The sequence below is a fragment of the Dermacentor andersoni genome, chromosome 3 (assembly GCF_023375885.2).
Source record: "Dermacentor andersoni chromosome 3, qqDerAnde1_hic_scaffold, whole genome shotgun sequence".
In the NCBI taxonomy this organism is placed as follows: domain Eukaryota; kingdom Metazoa; phylum Arthropoda; class Arachnida; order Ixodida; family Ixodidae; genus Dermacentor; species Dermacentor andersoni.
The window spans coordinates 12457500-12471857 of record NC_092816.1 but is presented as its reverse complement, the minus strand read 5'-3'; the positions used below and the strand labels follow the sequence as shown (position 1 = coordinate 12471857).

Genomic DNA, 14358 nt, shown 5'->3' with positions numbered 1-14358 from the left:
TTTTTCTTCACCGACGCCTTATTATCGAGAAGGAAGTGGAAGTTCCACGGACCACCCTGATATCATTCTCAAGTAGGTGGACCGTTTATTTTCGGCACATCAACCACTTTTTTATAGCGCCACGCCGACACGGCCGCTAAGCCTGACCCAACGAAGCTGGTGGCTGGAGCCCCACCTCTTTTCGGGTTAGAGCTGCAAGATGGCAGCGGTGGGCATCGAAGGGGAGGATATAACGAGAGAAGAGTATGAGGACGAAGCAGGTTGGCTTGTTGTGAAGAGAGGAGGATGTGCCAATGAGCAGACAAAATCTCGCGGGACCAAGGATCAGGCAGCGCGCTTCTCCAGCGAGAACGCATTCAATAATAGGTGGAGCAAAGGACAAAAAGCAAGACAAATCATGGCGGCAAGCAGGATGCCCAGTTTGCCGAAGGCAGAGTACAAGATAATAGTGCGCCCACGTGATGGCTTCAAGGTCACCGACTATGAGATCAATCGCCTAGAATGCTGCATCGCCAACACCGCGGGAATCCCCAGGAAGGAATCGGAAGATGACACGGTGTGTGCCAACTACAAACAGAACATTCTAGTGATCAGCCCGCCATCAGAGGAGCGCGCTGAAAAATACAGGACTATCACTCGACTGAGGCTGGGAGACAAGGAGTTCGAAGCCAACGCGTACGAGTCGGCTCCGGAGGATACATCTAAGGGAGTGATAAGAGGAGTGACGCACGAGGTGTCTCCTAGAGAAATAGTGGAGATGCTTGTAACACCAAGGAATTCGACGGTCCTCATGGCCAAAAGGATGGGAAACACCACGAATGTCATCATCCTTTTCGACGGGCATCACGTCCCAAACTACGTGAGATATGGAAGGGCACTGGTCAGGTGCTCACTATACCGGAAGCAAATAGACGTATGCTACCAGTGTGGATATCTTGGTCACAGAGCTGATGTCTGCCCAAACCCGAACAACAGGATATGCAGAGGCTGCGGAATGGAGAACCCTCCATAGGACCACGAGTGCGAAGCGAAGTGCCAGCTCTGCGGCAAAGACCACCCTACAGCGGATCGCCGATGTGATGCCAGATACAAGTTACCGTACTTGGTAAAGAGGCGCCGCTGGGAGCAAGCCAGACGAGAGGAAGAAGCGATGTACTACGAAAGGGAAGCTGAAAGACTGTACAGGCCAGGATGGGAAGACTGGAGACAGCGGTTGGAACATCGGACAAGGGACGGATCTGGACAGGAAGATTTCCCCAAGCTCCAGGCAAGGGAAAGGGGCCGCTCGTCGTCGAACAACAGAACCAGATCGAGATTGCGGTCCAGATCGAGATCCAGACCCAAGACCAGAAATACCGGATCTCCCAGAGCACAGGGAGGAGGAGGATCCCAGAGCCCAAAAGGAAAGGGCAACGTCAACGGCGCCGCGGGACCCTTACAGGTAAGCTGGGCGGACGCGGCGGCTTCCGGGGCACGTGCAGAGGCAGAGGCTGCTTTTCAAAATAGAGTGAAGATGCTAGAGGAAGAATTGGCACAGATCAGGCAGAGCAATGTTGCGTTTATGGATGAAATTAAAAAACTCGGGGAAGAAAACGACCGTTTGAGGAGCGGGAAAGTGCCATGCAACGAGGAAACCTCGCGAGTTATAAGGGAGGAAAAAGACACAGCAATGGAAGAAGATGAAGCACTCACCCCCATTAAACATAAAACCGAGAACGCTCCGAATGAAACCGGAGTAAAGAAACCCAAGCCAGCCATGACGCTCTAAGGAAGACAGGAGTAATTTGAACAGAAAATCGAAACCAGCATCAAACAGAACGAAACCAAATTTGAAATTAAACTAGAACAACTGGAAGTGAGGCTTGAGGCAAAGATAGAGGCAAAGATAGAGGCGCTAGGAAAGGTGATACTACAGCAAGTGCAACAAATGATGGGTGACTTCGAAGCGAAACTAGCAATATGGGGACCGCAAACAAGTAGGGGGGGACCGGTTAAGACGGCCATTAAGCCGTACACTAGGCCCCCAGTACCCACCGAGGGATTGGAGAACCTGTAACGCCGCATTAGATACACGAATTAGACGAATTAGATACACGATTTGGCAATGGAATTGTAGAGGATCCGATCGAAAACGATACATTTTGTAACAACACCTTAAAGACAAAGAAAACCCGGATATTATAATGACGCAGGAAACGCACGGGCTGGCAAAATTGTCGGGATACAAGTCCTTTGGTACTGCCAAAGGGGAGACGAAGGAGCTAATGACATTGGTAAAGCGAAATCACTCGGTCGTTCAACACGACACGGAGGTTAAGTCAATCGATCACATTCTTCTAGAACTCATACCCATACGGAAAACGAAGGACAGTCTCTTTGTATTAAATATTTATAGCAGTCAAAAGCGCAGACACCATAAATTTCGATCGCTCTTTAAAAAAACCCTAGCCATAGCGCACAACAGAGTGGTAGTGATCGGAGGCGATTTTAACGCCCAACACGTGGCATGGGGTTACAAAATTGAAACTCAAGAAGGCAGGAACCTATGGCTAGACTCGCAACAGGAAGGCCTGACCCTCGTGACCGACCCATCGGTTCCCACGAGAATAGGTACCAGCGTTTGCGCGGATATTACGCCAGATTTAACATTCACCAAGAACATATGGGACACGCAGTGGACAAATACGCAACACGACTTTGGGAGCAATCACAATATACTAGAAAAAAAACGGCCGTGGCTTAGCTTGGTTGAGCCTGGTGATTGCGAAGCAATAGTGTGTTATTCTCTAATCAGCTGGTAGTATGGCTGGTGTGTAGTCTTGGGTTATGCTAGTGTTACGGCTTACAGTGAATCATCTAAGAGGAAGTCATCCGTCGAATCCGTGTATGCCGACAAACATTTCCCTCACCAGCGTGAGGGAAATCGTACCATCGTAACATCTGGCTGTATGACTGCCTTGGCGAGAGGAGCGGAGCTGTTTTATACAGCTGGTGTGGCGTCACTCTGACCGTAGCGCCCCTGGTGAGAGGAGCGGGAGTTAGGCCGCCATTCGTGGCTACCGCCTCGCCTCGCGACGGCGTGAGATGGGGCCCCGTTTTTACACAGCTGGTGTGACGTCACACCGACCGTAGCGCCCCTGGTGAGAGGAGCGGGAGTTAGGTCGCCGTTGGTGGCTACCGCCTCGCCTCGCGACGGCGTGAGATGGGGCCCCGTTTTTACACAGCTGGTGTGACGTCACTCTAGGTCACGTGGTGTGACGTCACGCAGCGAGGTCACGCTAAAGGTCAATGGTGCCTACCACCGCCTCGCCACGGAACGGGCTGAAGTGCGACCTAAAGTAGTATTGCTTCGCAATAATAACGGTAAGGGCAGGACCGAGCAAGACAAAGGGTAGACCACTTAAGATTGTCAACTGGGACAAATTCAGGAAAATAAGGGAGGAGGCCGACGACATGACACAAGGTATTGAGGAATGGACCGAAAAACTAAAGGGAGATGTGGCGGCAGCTACGAAAACGGTCCCGCCGGAGGCGCATTTAGAGAACGTAGACAGTAAGCTTCTACACATGTGGGAAGCTAAGGCAGGGTTGCAACGGAGATGGAAAAAAAAGAAAGCACAACCGGACGCTTCGTAGAAGGATAGCCAAATTGAACAGGGACATAGAACAGTACGCCCAGCAGCTATGCATACAACAGTGGGAGGAAAAATGCAACAACATGGACAGTCAGATAGGAATGGCAAAAACGTGGAACATCCTTCGATATTTGTTAGACCCGGACGGGACCAAGTCTGTACATAGGCAAAATATAAATCAGCTAATACAAACATACCGAGGGACAGAGCAGGACTTCCTCAAGGAAATCAAGAAAAGATACATCTCGCAAGCGCTGCCCGTCATACACCCCGACTACACAGGGCAGGTAAATGACGAATTAGACAACAAAATCGGCGAGTCAGAGGTCAGGGCAGCCCTACAGAAAATCAATACCAATTCGGCACCCGGACTAGACGGAGTAACGAATAAAACGCTAAGGAACTTGGACGGTGAGTGTATAGCTAAGTTAACCGAATATATTAATGAATGCTGGGAGGCACGGCAGATTCCACAGCAATAGAAGACGGCACAAATCGTGTTAATACCTAAACCGGGCAAGCGACTGCAAATTGAGAACTTGAGACCCATATCTTCCACTTCTTGCGTGGGGAAACTCATGGAGCACGTGGTCCTAGCGAGGATAACCACCTACCTCGAAGACTGGGACACGCTCCCACCCACGATGATAGGATTCAGGAGAAATCTCTCAGCGCAGTACGCTCTGTTACAACTAAAACATCAGATCATAGACGGCTCGGGCAGATCGACAAAGGCAATTCTCGGGTTGGACCTAAAAAATGTCTTCGATAACGTAACACATGCAACGATACTAGATAGAGTAGGAGAACTAGGACTGGGAAAACAGACGTACAATTATGTACTCAATTTTCTAACGGGCAGAAAGGCAAAGATCACGATAGCGGACCTAGTTTCGGAGAAGATCGAGATAGGCAGCACAGGTACGCCACAGGGCTCGGTCTTATCACCGATGCTATTCAATCTGGCGCTAATCGGGCTGCCAGCCAAGCTACAAGAAATAGAGGGTCTCAATCATACCTTATACGCTGATGATATCACTCTATGGGTGAGAAACGGAAGTGACAGGCAAATAGAACAAATGCTTCAAACAGCGGTCGAAGCAAAGAAAAATATCTGGAAGGGACAGGGCTAACATGTTCGGCAGAGAAATCGGAGCTGTTGCTGTACAGACCGACTCGCAGAGGTTGCAAACCAGGCAATTACAGGGAAAATCTCACCCATAGAGAGGAGATACAGTTAAAGACAGCCAATGGGAAACCCATACCCAAGGTCGATAGGATCAGGGTATTGGGGCTCCTCGAAGCCAAGGGCAACAACGGAGAAACCCTCAGAAGACTGGAGGGAATTGTAGCGCAAATCATGAGGCTAATCAGAAGGATAACAAACAAACATAGTGGGATGAAAGAGGAAAACACGATCAGGTTAATACAGGCCTTTGTAATAAGTAGAATAGTATACGTAGCGCCGTACTTAATATGGCAGGTTGCGGAAAAGATCAAACTAGAATGCCTCATTCGGAAAATATACAAACTAGCCATAGGACTACCGATCAGCACCAGCACGGACAAGTTGCTGCAATTAGGCCTACACAACACGATAGATGAGCTCATTGAAGCGCAATGTACGGCACGATATGAACGCCTCTCTAAGACTAGAGCAGGCAGACACATCCTAGAGAGATTAGACATAAGTTACCACACACAGCAGTCGGTGGTAACGCCGTTAAACAGGAAACCAGTAAGCTATCGCAGGAGACGAAAGATCTGATCAAGAAACGCCAATGTATGAAAGCCTCTAACCCTACAGCTAGAATAGAACTGGCAGAACTTTCTAAGTTAATCAACAAGCGTAAGACAGCGGACATAAGGAACTATAATATGGATAGAATTGAACAGTCTCTCAGGAACGGAGGAAGCCTAAAAGCAGTAAAGAAGAAACTGGGAATAGGCAAGAATCAGATGTGTGCGTTAAGAGACAAAGCCGGCAATATCGTTACTAATATGGATGAGATAGTTCAAGTGGCTGAAGAGTTTTATAGAGATTTATACAGTACCAGTAACACCCACGACGATAAGGTGAGAGAGAATAGTCTAGAGGAACTTGAAATCCCACAAGTAACACCGGAAGAGGTAAAGAACGCCTTGGGAGCTATGCAAAGGGGGAAGGCAGCTGGGGAGGATCAGGTAACAGCAGATTTGTTGAAGGATGGTGGGAACACTGTCCTAGAAAGGTTGGCCGCCCTATATACACAATGCCTCATGACCTCGAACGTACCGGAATCTTGGAAGAACGCTAACATAATCCTAATCCATAAGAAAGGGGACGCCAATGACTTGAAAAATTATAGGCTGATCAGCTTACTGTCCGTTGCCTACAAAGTATTTGCTAAGGTAATTGCAAATAGAATCAGGAACACCTTAGACTTCTGTCAAGCAAAGGACCAGGTAGGATTCCGTAAAGGCTACTCAACAATAGACCATATTCACACTATCAATCAGGTGATAGAGAAATGTGCGGAATATAAACAACCCTTATATATAGCTTTCATTGATTACGAGAAAGTGTTTGATTCAGTAGAAACCTCAGCAGTCGTGGAGGCATTACGGAATCAGGATGTAGACGAGCCGTATGTAAAAATACTGAAAGAATGCTAAAAGATATCTATAGCGGCTCCAGAGCCACCATAGTGCTCCATAAAGAAAGCAACAAAATCCGAATAAAGAAAGGCGTCAGACAGGGAGATACGATCTCTCCAATGCTATTCACAGCGTGTTTACAGGAGGTATTCAGAGACCTGGATTGGGAAGAATTGGGGATAAGAGTTCATGGAGAATACCTTAGTAACTTGTGATTCGCTGATGATATTGCCTTGCTTAGTAACTCAGGAGACCAATTGCAATGCATGCTCACTGACCTGGAGAGGCAAAGCAGAAGGGTGGGTCTGAAAATTAATCTACAGAAAACTAAAGTAATGTTTAACAGTCTCTGAAGAGAACAGCAGTTTACGATATGTAGCGAGGCACTGGAAGTGGTAAGGGAATACATCTACTTAGGGCAGGTAGTGACCACGGATCCGGATCATGAGGCTGAAATAACCAGAAGAATTAGAATGGGCTGGGGTGCGTTTGGCAGGCATTCTCAAATCATGAACAGCAGGTTGCCACTATCCCTCAAGAGGAAAGTGTATAACAGCTGTGTCTTACCAGTACTCACCTACGGGGCAGAAACCTGGAGGCTTACGAAAAGGGTTCTGCTGAAATTGAGGACGACGCAACGAGCCATGGAAAGAAGAATGATAGGTGTAACGTTAAGGGATAAGAAAAGAGCAGATTGGGTGAGGGAACAAACGCGGGTAAATGACATCTTAGTTGAAATCAAGAAAAAGAAATGGGCATGGGCCAGACATGTAATGAGGAGGGAAGATAACCGATGGTCATTAAGGGTTACGGACTGGATTCCAAGGGAAGGCAAGCGTAGTAGGGGGCGGCAGAAAGTTAGGTGGGCGGATGACATTAAGACGTTTGCAGGGACAACATGGCCACAATTAGTACATGATCGGGGTAGTTGGAGAAGTATGGGAGAGGCCTTTGCCCTGCAGTGGGCGTAACTAGGCTGATGATGATGACCACACACAGCACGGTGTCAAGGTGGACATCCCAAGAGAGACAAAGGAAACAATGGTAATACCTCCCATACCAAAGAACATTCACCCAGAACACAATAAGAACAGACGAGAGAACAGAGCGAAGCAAATACAGAAGAAATTTGGCGGCGACCAGGACGCAGTGTTCGTAGACGTGGCTCGATACAGTCGCAGATGGGGGTTTACGGCAGCCGTAATTGATAGGGAGAAATGGTGCAAGACATGCACGACGATACGCACCACAAGTAACGAGATAGTGGAAGAAGTAGCCATAGCGCACGCAGTAGCTCAGACTAACGCAACCGTGATAGTCAGCGACTCTCAGACGGCAATAAGAAACTTTGCCAACGGCTGAATCTCCCCGGAGGCACTACCTATTCTTCTTGCAGGAGGCCAAGATTGCAAAAGAAAGATATACATCACCTGGACACCCGCTCACACCCTCGCGGAGGATGGCAACAACGAGGCAGCACACGCCGCGGCTCGAGGGCTTACAGACAGAGCCGCAGTCGCAAGTGACGCTCTGACACCCTCCGGACGTGACGGTGCGGTAAATGAGTGGGAATGGGAGGTCAGCATGACCACATATAATGACATCATGAAACACTATAGGTTACAGAGGTGCATAATCCGCGACCTCACACAAAATTGACAAAAAATCAGTCTGTCGCATGGCGGCAGTTAAAAACTAGGACATATCCGAATCCTGTGCTCTCGGACATCATATATCCGGATGCATATCCAACGGACAAATGCAAAACATGTGAATCCAGAGCCACTCTGGAGCATATATTATGGGAATGCCAAGGGATACATAACAATAAAGAAAACACAGCCTCTAGCAGCAGCCTTCGCACGCGCTGGGAAGCCGCGCTGCTCAGCCCCGCCCTCGAGGATCAACTATGGGCCGTCCAGCGGGCCGAGGATGCCGCCAGCACCCAAGAACTCCTGGTTGTCACCTAGGCGGGGCCTTTGGCCCTCCCCATCAACTCGCAGGGCGCACAATAAAGTTATTTCCTCCTCCTCCATCATCTTGTGCTACGGGGCTCCTCGCATTCTTCTGAGTGACCGTGGCAAGGCGTTCATTTCCCAAGTTCTCGAGGAAGTCCTTCGGGCTGCTGATACCATCCACAAATCTACTTCTACCTATCATCCGTAAACCAATGGCCTTACTGAGTGCTTCCACCGTATGCTGTGTGACCTGATTTCCATGTAGATCCGTCTTGACCACACTGACTGGGATAAAATGCTTCATTTTGCGACATTCGCATATAATACTGCTATTCAACGGACTACCGGCTACAGCCCTTTCTTCCTTGTGTACAGACGATCTCCTTTCACCATATTCGACAGAGAATTCTTTTCAGCACCTTCTTCGCCTAACGCATCTCTTCCAGAAGATTTTGCTGCCCGAGTTGTATATTGCCATTAAATCCCCTGGCAAAGCACAGAAGCTACCCAAGCTGAGCGCAAACATCGCTGCGACAACAAACGCCGTGACCTCTATTTTCACCCTGGAGACCAAGTCCTGCTTTGGACTCCAGTCTGCACTCCAGGCCTCTGTGAGAAGTTGCTTCCTACATTGGCCCATACACCGTTGTGCAGCAAACATCTGCAGTGAACTATCTTAGCCGCCCAGTACACTCCGTCACTGACCGGCGCCGCCAGAATGCCGAAATTGTTAACATCTCACGGATGAAGCCCTTCACTCCCCATTTAGATAATCTCTAATCTGCGGCCAGGCTGGCTGCTTCCATGACAGGGGGAAGTTAGTGTAAACACTATTAACATACTTTGTTGTTTGTACATAGCCATCATCATCTTCCCTGTTCTTTGCACATGAGCTGGGGCATTGCCTTCTTTGGAATAAAAAATGCTGGACAGCTTGGTCGGTCTCGGTCTTATAACATATATATGACTTGAGATAAAAAGTACCATCCTCGGTCGGTAAGCAGTTGTCTAGGAGCACCGTGGTAAAGTATTACATTTTCGAGGAGGAAGTAAGCCACATCGGTTGGACAGCTGCCAGGGAGAGCGCATGTAATTGCATAACGGGAGGATAGCAACTGCTACCCATTTCTTTCCACTGATCGAGAGAGGAAAAGGGCTAAGGAGGTCAAGACCGTCTCTGAAGAATGGTTCTGCTGGTATTTCAATGGACTGAAGGCGCCCAGCTGGAAGAGTGGCTGGTTTCTTGCGGTACTGACAGGATTTGCAGGAAGCAACGTAACGGGAAACAGAACAGCAAATTCCCGGCCAGAAAAAACGATGTCGAGCACAGTCATAGGTCTTTTAAACTCCTAGATGACCAGTGGTGGGAATATCGTGCAACTGGGCGAGAGCAGTCTGAGGCATGTGTCTAGGACACTCAAGATGGATCTACGCAGTGGACGCTCTTTGGCTCCATCTGCCATGCCCACTCAAGACAATAATGACAGTCCTTCAAGCACTTTGCCAACCTTGCCCGAACCGACTACACCGCTCCTCCATCAAAATGTTACGGGGAGGAAAAGACATATAATATATTCACAGGTTATATACAGGAGGGCACTTCGAATGTCCCTCAAGATGGCTACCGAACCACACGAATATCACCGAGCGTCGTCGTCTTCTCTCTCTTCATCTTCATCGCTGACAGCGCCTAGTAGCAATATTCTTTAAAGCTGCTACTATAACAGAGCTCAAATTGAAAGTTAATTACCTGAAGCAACTCCCGTACTAGTTACAACAGAATAAGCTGCAAATGAATCCTTCTAAAACAAAATATGTGATATTTGCTCCTACTAATAAAACATGTAACCACAATGCAGCTATTTTTTTGAGGATAGAATGATAAAGCAGGTAAAATGTCAAAATTTATTGGAGTGTCGTTCCAAGAAGATTTGGCCTGGAACAAGCACATCGACAAAATTGCTATGGAACTAAGCAGAACTGTTGGTTGCCTATACAGACTCAGTACCTTGGTTCCTTCATGGTTGAAAAGTCCATTGTGCTACGCACTTTTTTATTCTCAATTAACCTGTTGCATATTAATTTGGGGCACTACTTCGCAAAAAAATTACAATGAACTGATAGTACTGCAAAAAGTGCATTACGTGCATTCGAGAGATATCATGGCCTTGTACAAAACTTTAGAACCAAACAATTTTTTTTCATAAAGCATTCTATGTTATGGCAAACCAAGTGTACTACTACAAGTTGATGCAATACATTAAACAAATCACAGTATATCCTAAATGTACCCACCAATCTGCACTACAGTTTTTGCCAACATAATATGAGAACACCTAAAATAAGAACCAATTACAGAAAACAACTAGAAAGTGTCTAGGTATTTACACTACTAAATCGCCTACGTGATTTTGATGATGAAATTATGGAAGGTTCCAATAAATCATGCAAAACATTTCTCAGTGCAAACAAAATTGAGTTTGTCATATTAGAACTGCAGTATATATTGTCAGTCTTTCGTTTCTTTCGTTTTCAGGTTATAGTTGAAGTTTGAAACAAAATGTATGTTCAGTGCATTACCAGATTTTTATATTTCTTGTAGACAGGTTCCTTATTTTTTTTATGAAAATAATATTTTGTATCGTGACACTCCAATTGATTTTGGTATGTCTGTATGATTTGTCTGCTGTGTACGGTCTCCATGCTGAATATAGGAGCAGAAGCCTTTGTCAGGCCACAGGGCCTTTAGCTTCTGCTTCTTTAAGCATCTTGCGCGAGTGTACCGATTCCCTTTTATGGTCATTTCCGAGTCTCGCGTCGACGAACAGTTTAGGATAATGGGTTATTATTTTCATCATTCAAGCCGACAAAGTGGAATTAGCCGACTGCTCGTTGGATTTCGCAACGACATACCTGCCTCTGCGATTGACGTAGCACCACATGACAAGAATGAATATATTTGCACAACCACAATGATTGCATCCAAAGTGTTTACACTGATTGGCATCTACATGGAACCAGGATCACCTTTCGACGTGACAAAATTGGAAAACTTGTTGACAAACACTCAGTCTCCACATATTATTTGTGGCGATTTCAACGCACATAACAAGATCTGGGGCAGTTCACATACATGTGCTCGAGGTGCCAAGCTGACGAAGCTTCTTGCAAAATACAATATAGAGCCCTTGTACGATGGCAGCATAATATACCTGAAAAATCCGAAGACTGTTAGCTGCATTGACGTCACATTCGTATCAAGTGGCCCCTATGTTCGGATGGTGTACAGATTTCGAGACTCGAGGTAGTGATCACTACCCGATCCTAATCTCTGCCCTTCATTTTCGGACGTCGCCCAGAAAAGTGAAACTGAAGTCGGTAGACTGGGAAGCTTACACAGCAGCCGTAGACAAAGGGATCACAGCCTCAACTACAAATACAGAAATAATAGTGACAATAGCTCATTGCCTCAAACAAAGTACCCGCTCTGTGACTAAGCATTGTAATGTACCAACTAACGACGACGAATTTGAAAGGTTATGTGCCATTCGAAGGCGTGCCGAAAGAAAGGCTCTACGTACTAAGAATATCGAAGACCTTGGAACTTGTCGACGGGCACGAAGACATATACGACGTTACCTCACCAAACTGGACCAAAAAAGGTGGAGGGACTTTTGTGGGACACTGGGCATACGACAACCACTGAGCAAAATCTGGCGAGTCGTCAGAGGCATTCGCAAAGAGCCGCAACAGCTTTATCCTTTTATCGCCCTCTCATTACATGAGCGCGCATCCCTGAAAGAGGTGGTAGAGCAGTACTGCAGGCTCCTTTCCAACGGGGCACAACCTTTTCGGCAAATTGAAAGTCATCAGCCTAGTCCACCTCGAGCTACCCTTCCTGACTTAGAATTACCATTCACCATCGAAGAGCTCACGACAGCAATCGGTGACGTAAACAAGCGATCATCACCTGGCCATGACGGCGCGAGTTATGAAGCGCTCACAAATCTATGCCACACGTCTCGCCTACGCCTTCTGGAGTACTACAACGCCTCATGGATAACTGGGGAGGTTCCTACGGAATGGAAGCTTGCGAAAGTTATTCCTATATTGAAGACAGCGAAGCAGCCAACAAATTACGCCTCCTTCAGACCCATATCTCTGCTTAGCTGCGTAGGGAAGCTATTAGAAAAAATGATCTACAAACAACTAAATTGGTTCCTGGAAACTACAAAAGTTTACCCGGAGGAAATGAATAGCTTCCGGCAAAATAGATCCGAAATTGATAATGTCATTGCCTTGGTCTCATCAGTTGAAGAGGAATTGGTCTCTGGAAACATACCTACTGCATTATTTTTAGACATTAAGGCAGCATATGATTTGGTCTATCATAAAGCAATACTTGACACTTTGGAAACCCTTGGTCTTGGAGGACGGCTTTACGCATGGATTGAAGACTACATTCAAGGACGCCAACTTTTCATGTGTACCCCGGATGGCCCCACGGTGCTTTATGTCGTCGAGAAGGGAGTGCCACAAGGAGCTGTGTTAAGCCCGGTATTATTTAATTTAGTCCTCATCCATCTGAGAAGAAATCTGCCCCCTGGCGTCAAAATCACACTGTATGCGGACGACATCTGCATTTGGAGTGTGGCGCGTTCCCGCAGTACCACCCAACGTCTCCAGAGAGCGCTAGCAAATATATCGGCCTACCTAAATCCAAGGGGTCTGAAATTGTCCCCCGACAAAAGCGTTGCCATGGCTTTCACGCGGAGGTGTATGGAAAAATACCCACTAGTATTGGGTGGTCGTGCCCTTCCATATGTCAAGACGCAAAGGTTTCTTGGAGTGACGATCGATAGGAACCTCACATGGTCACCCCAAGTGAAAAAACTGAGTGAGAATATTTCCTCGGCGTCGCACGTATTCCAATTTTTAGCCGGATCACAGTGGGGCAGCAACTGTCGATCAATGGTGCCCCTCCATAAGGCCTACGTCGACGGAACACTATGCTATTACTTCCCAATCCTACACAAAATGTCTCCTACAAGCAAGAGAAAACTCTAGGCAGCACGAAACAACTGCCTTCGCGTATGTCTTGGCCTTCCGAAGGGGTCGTCCCGCTCAGGAACTGTAGCAGAAGCTGGATGCCTGCCTCTCGAAGCGCTATCTTCGCAGGAGACAGTTCGGATTCACTTCCGCCACGTCATTCATACGAAGACTCACTTTTTAAAGGATATTTCCAGAAACTGTGCTACATCTAGCTTTGAGCAGGCCGTCGGAAGCATATCTATTTCGATTCCTGCTCAGGCATCACAAATTATGGCGCGAAACATTTCACCATGGACTCTGTCCCCACTGGAAATCGTGCCGTATATACCTGGAATCAGTGCGAAAAAGAAAATGCCTCAAGCAGCGACTTATCACATAGCTTTGGAATATATGCACAAAGAATACGCAGCCGCAACGCATATTTTCACAGGTGGCTCTACAACTCCACATCGTTCATCATGCAGACTTTTTGTTCCCTCTACAGGGCAACGATTCTTGTTTCTTCTTGAGTGAGCAACATCATCTACTTCAGCGGAGCCATATGGCATTAAGGAGGCCCTTGTGTATGTACTTCGACAGCAGCCGCCAAAGACATGGGTGATTTTCACAGATTCAAAAGCAGCCCTACAAAGTATGTGGAACAGGCACAAGCGTTGCAATAATCAATCTGCAGCATTTGACATTGCTTATCTTCACCACAGGGCTAAGATTGCTGGGCAATGCATAAAGTTCCAGTAGATACCTGGCCATGCCAGTATTTCGAGAAATGAAATAGCGGACGAAGCTGCCAAAAATGGACTCCAATACCTAAAGTTCAAAAGAACATTTTTTACAGAAGCCAATGCTTCGAACATGGCCAAAAGAATGCCTATCAAGAAAAAGACCGCATCTGGAATCTGCCGCTTCACCAAGGTAACTTCCTGCGTTACATTGACCCAGAAATGAGACCGAAAATTCCACGACCACTTCCTTGACACTTGGAGACATTGTACCATCGTCTTCGACTGAACATGGCATACACGAACAATTATCTGTACCGCATAGGGCTTACCACTAACCCATACTGTGATAACTGT

The 14358-nt window shown here is 47.0% G+C and overlaps 1 protein-coding gene across 5 annotated transcripts in view; it reads right to left on the bottom strand.

The window, feature by feature from the left end:
• Window positions 1–14358, bottom strand: part of LOC126520921 (uncharacterized) — a 117588-nt gene that overhangs the window by 36442 nt on the left and 66788 nt on the right. The gene's annotated exons all lie outside the window — the stretch shown is intronic.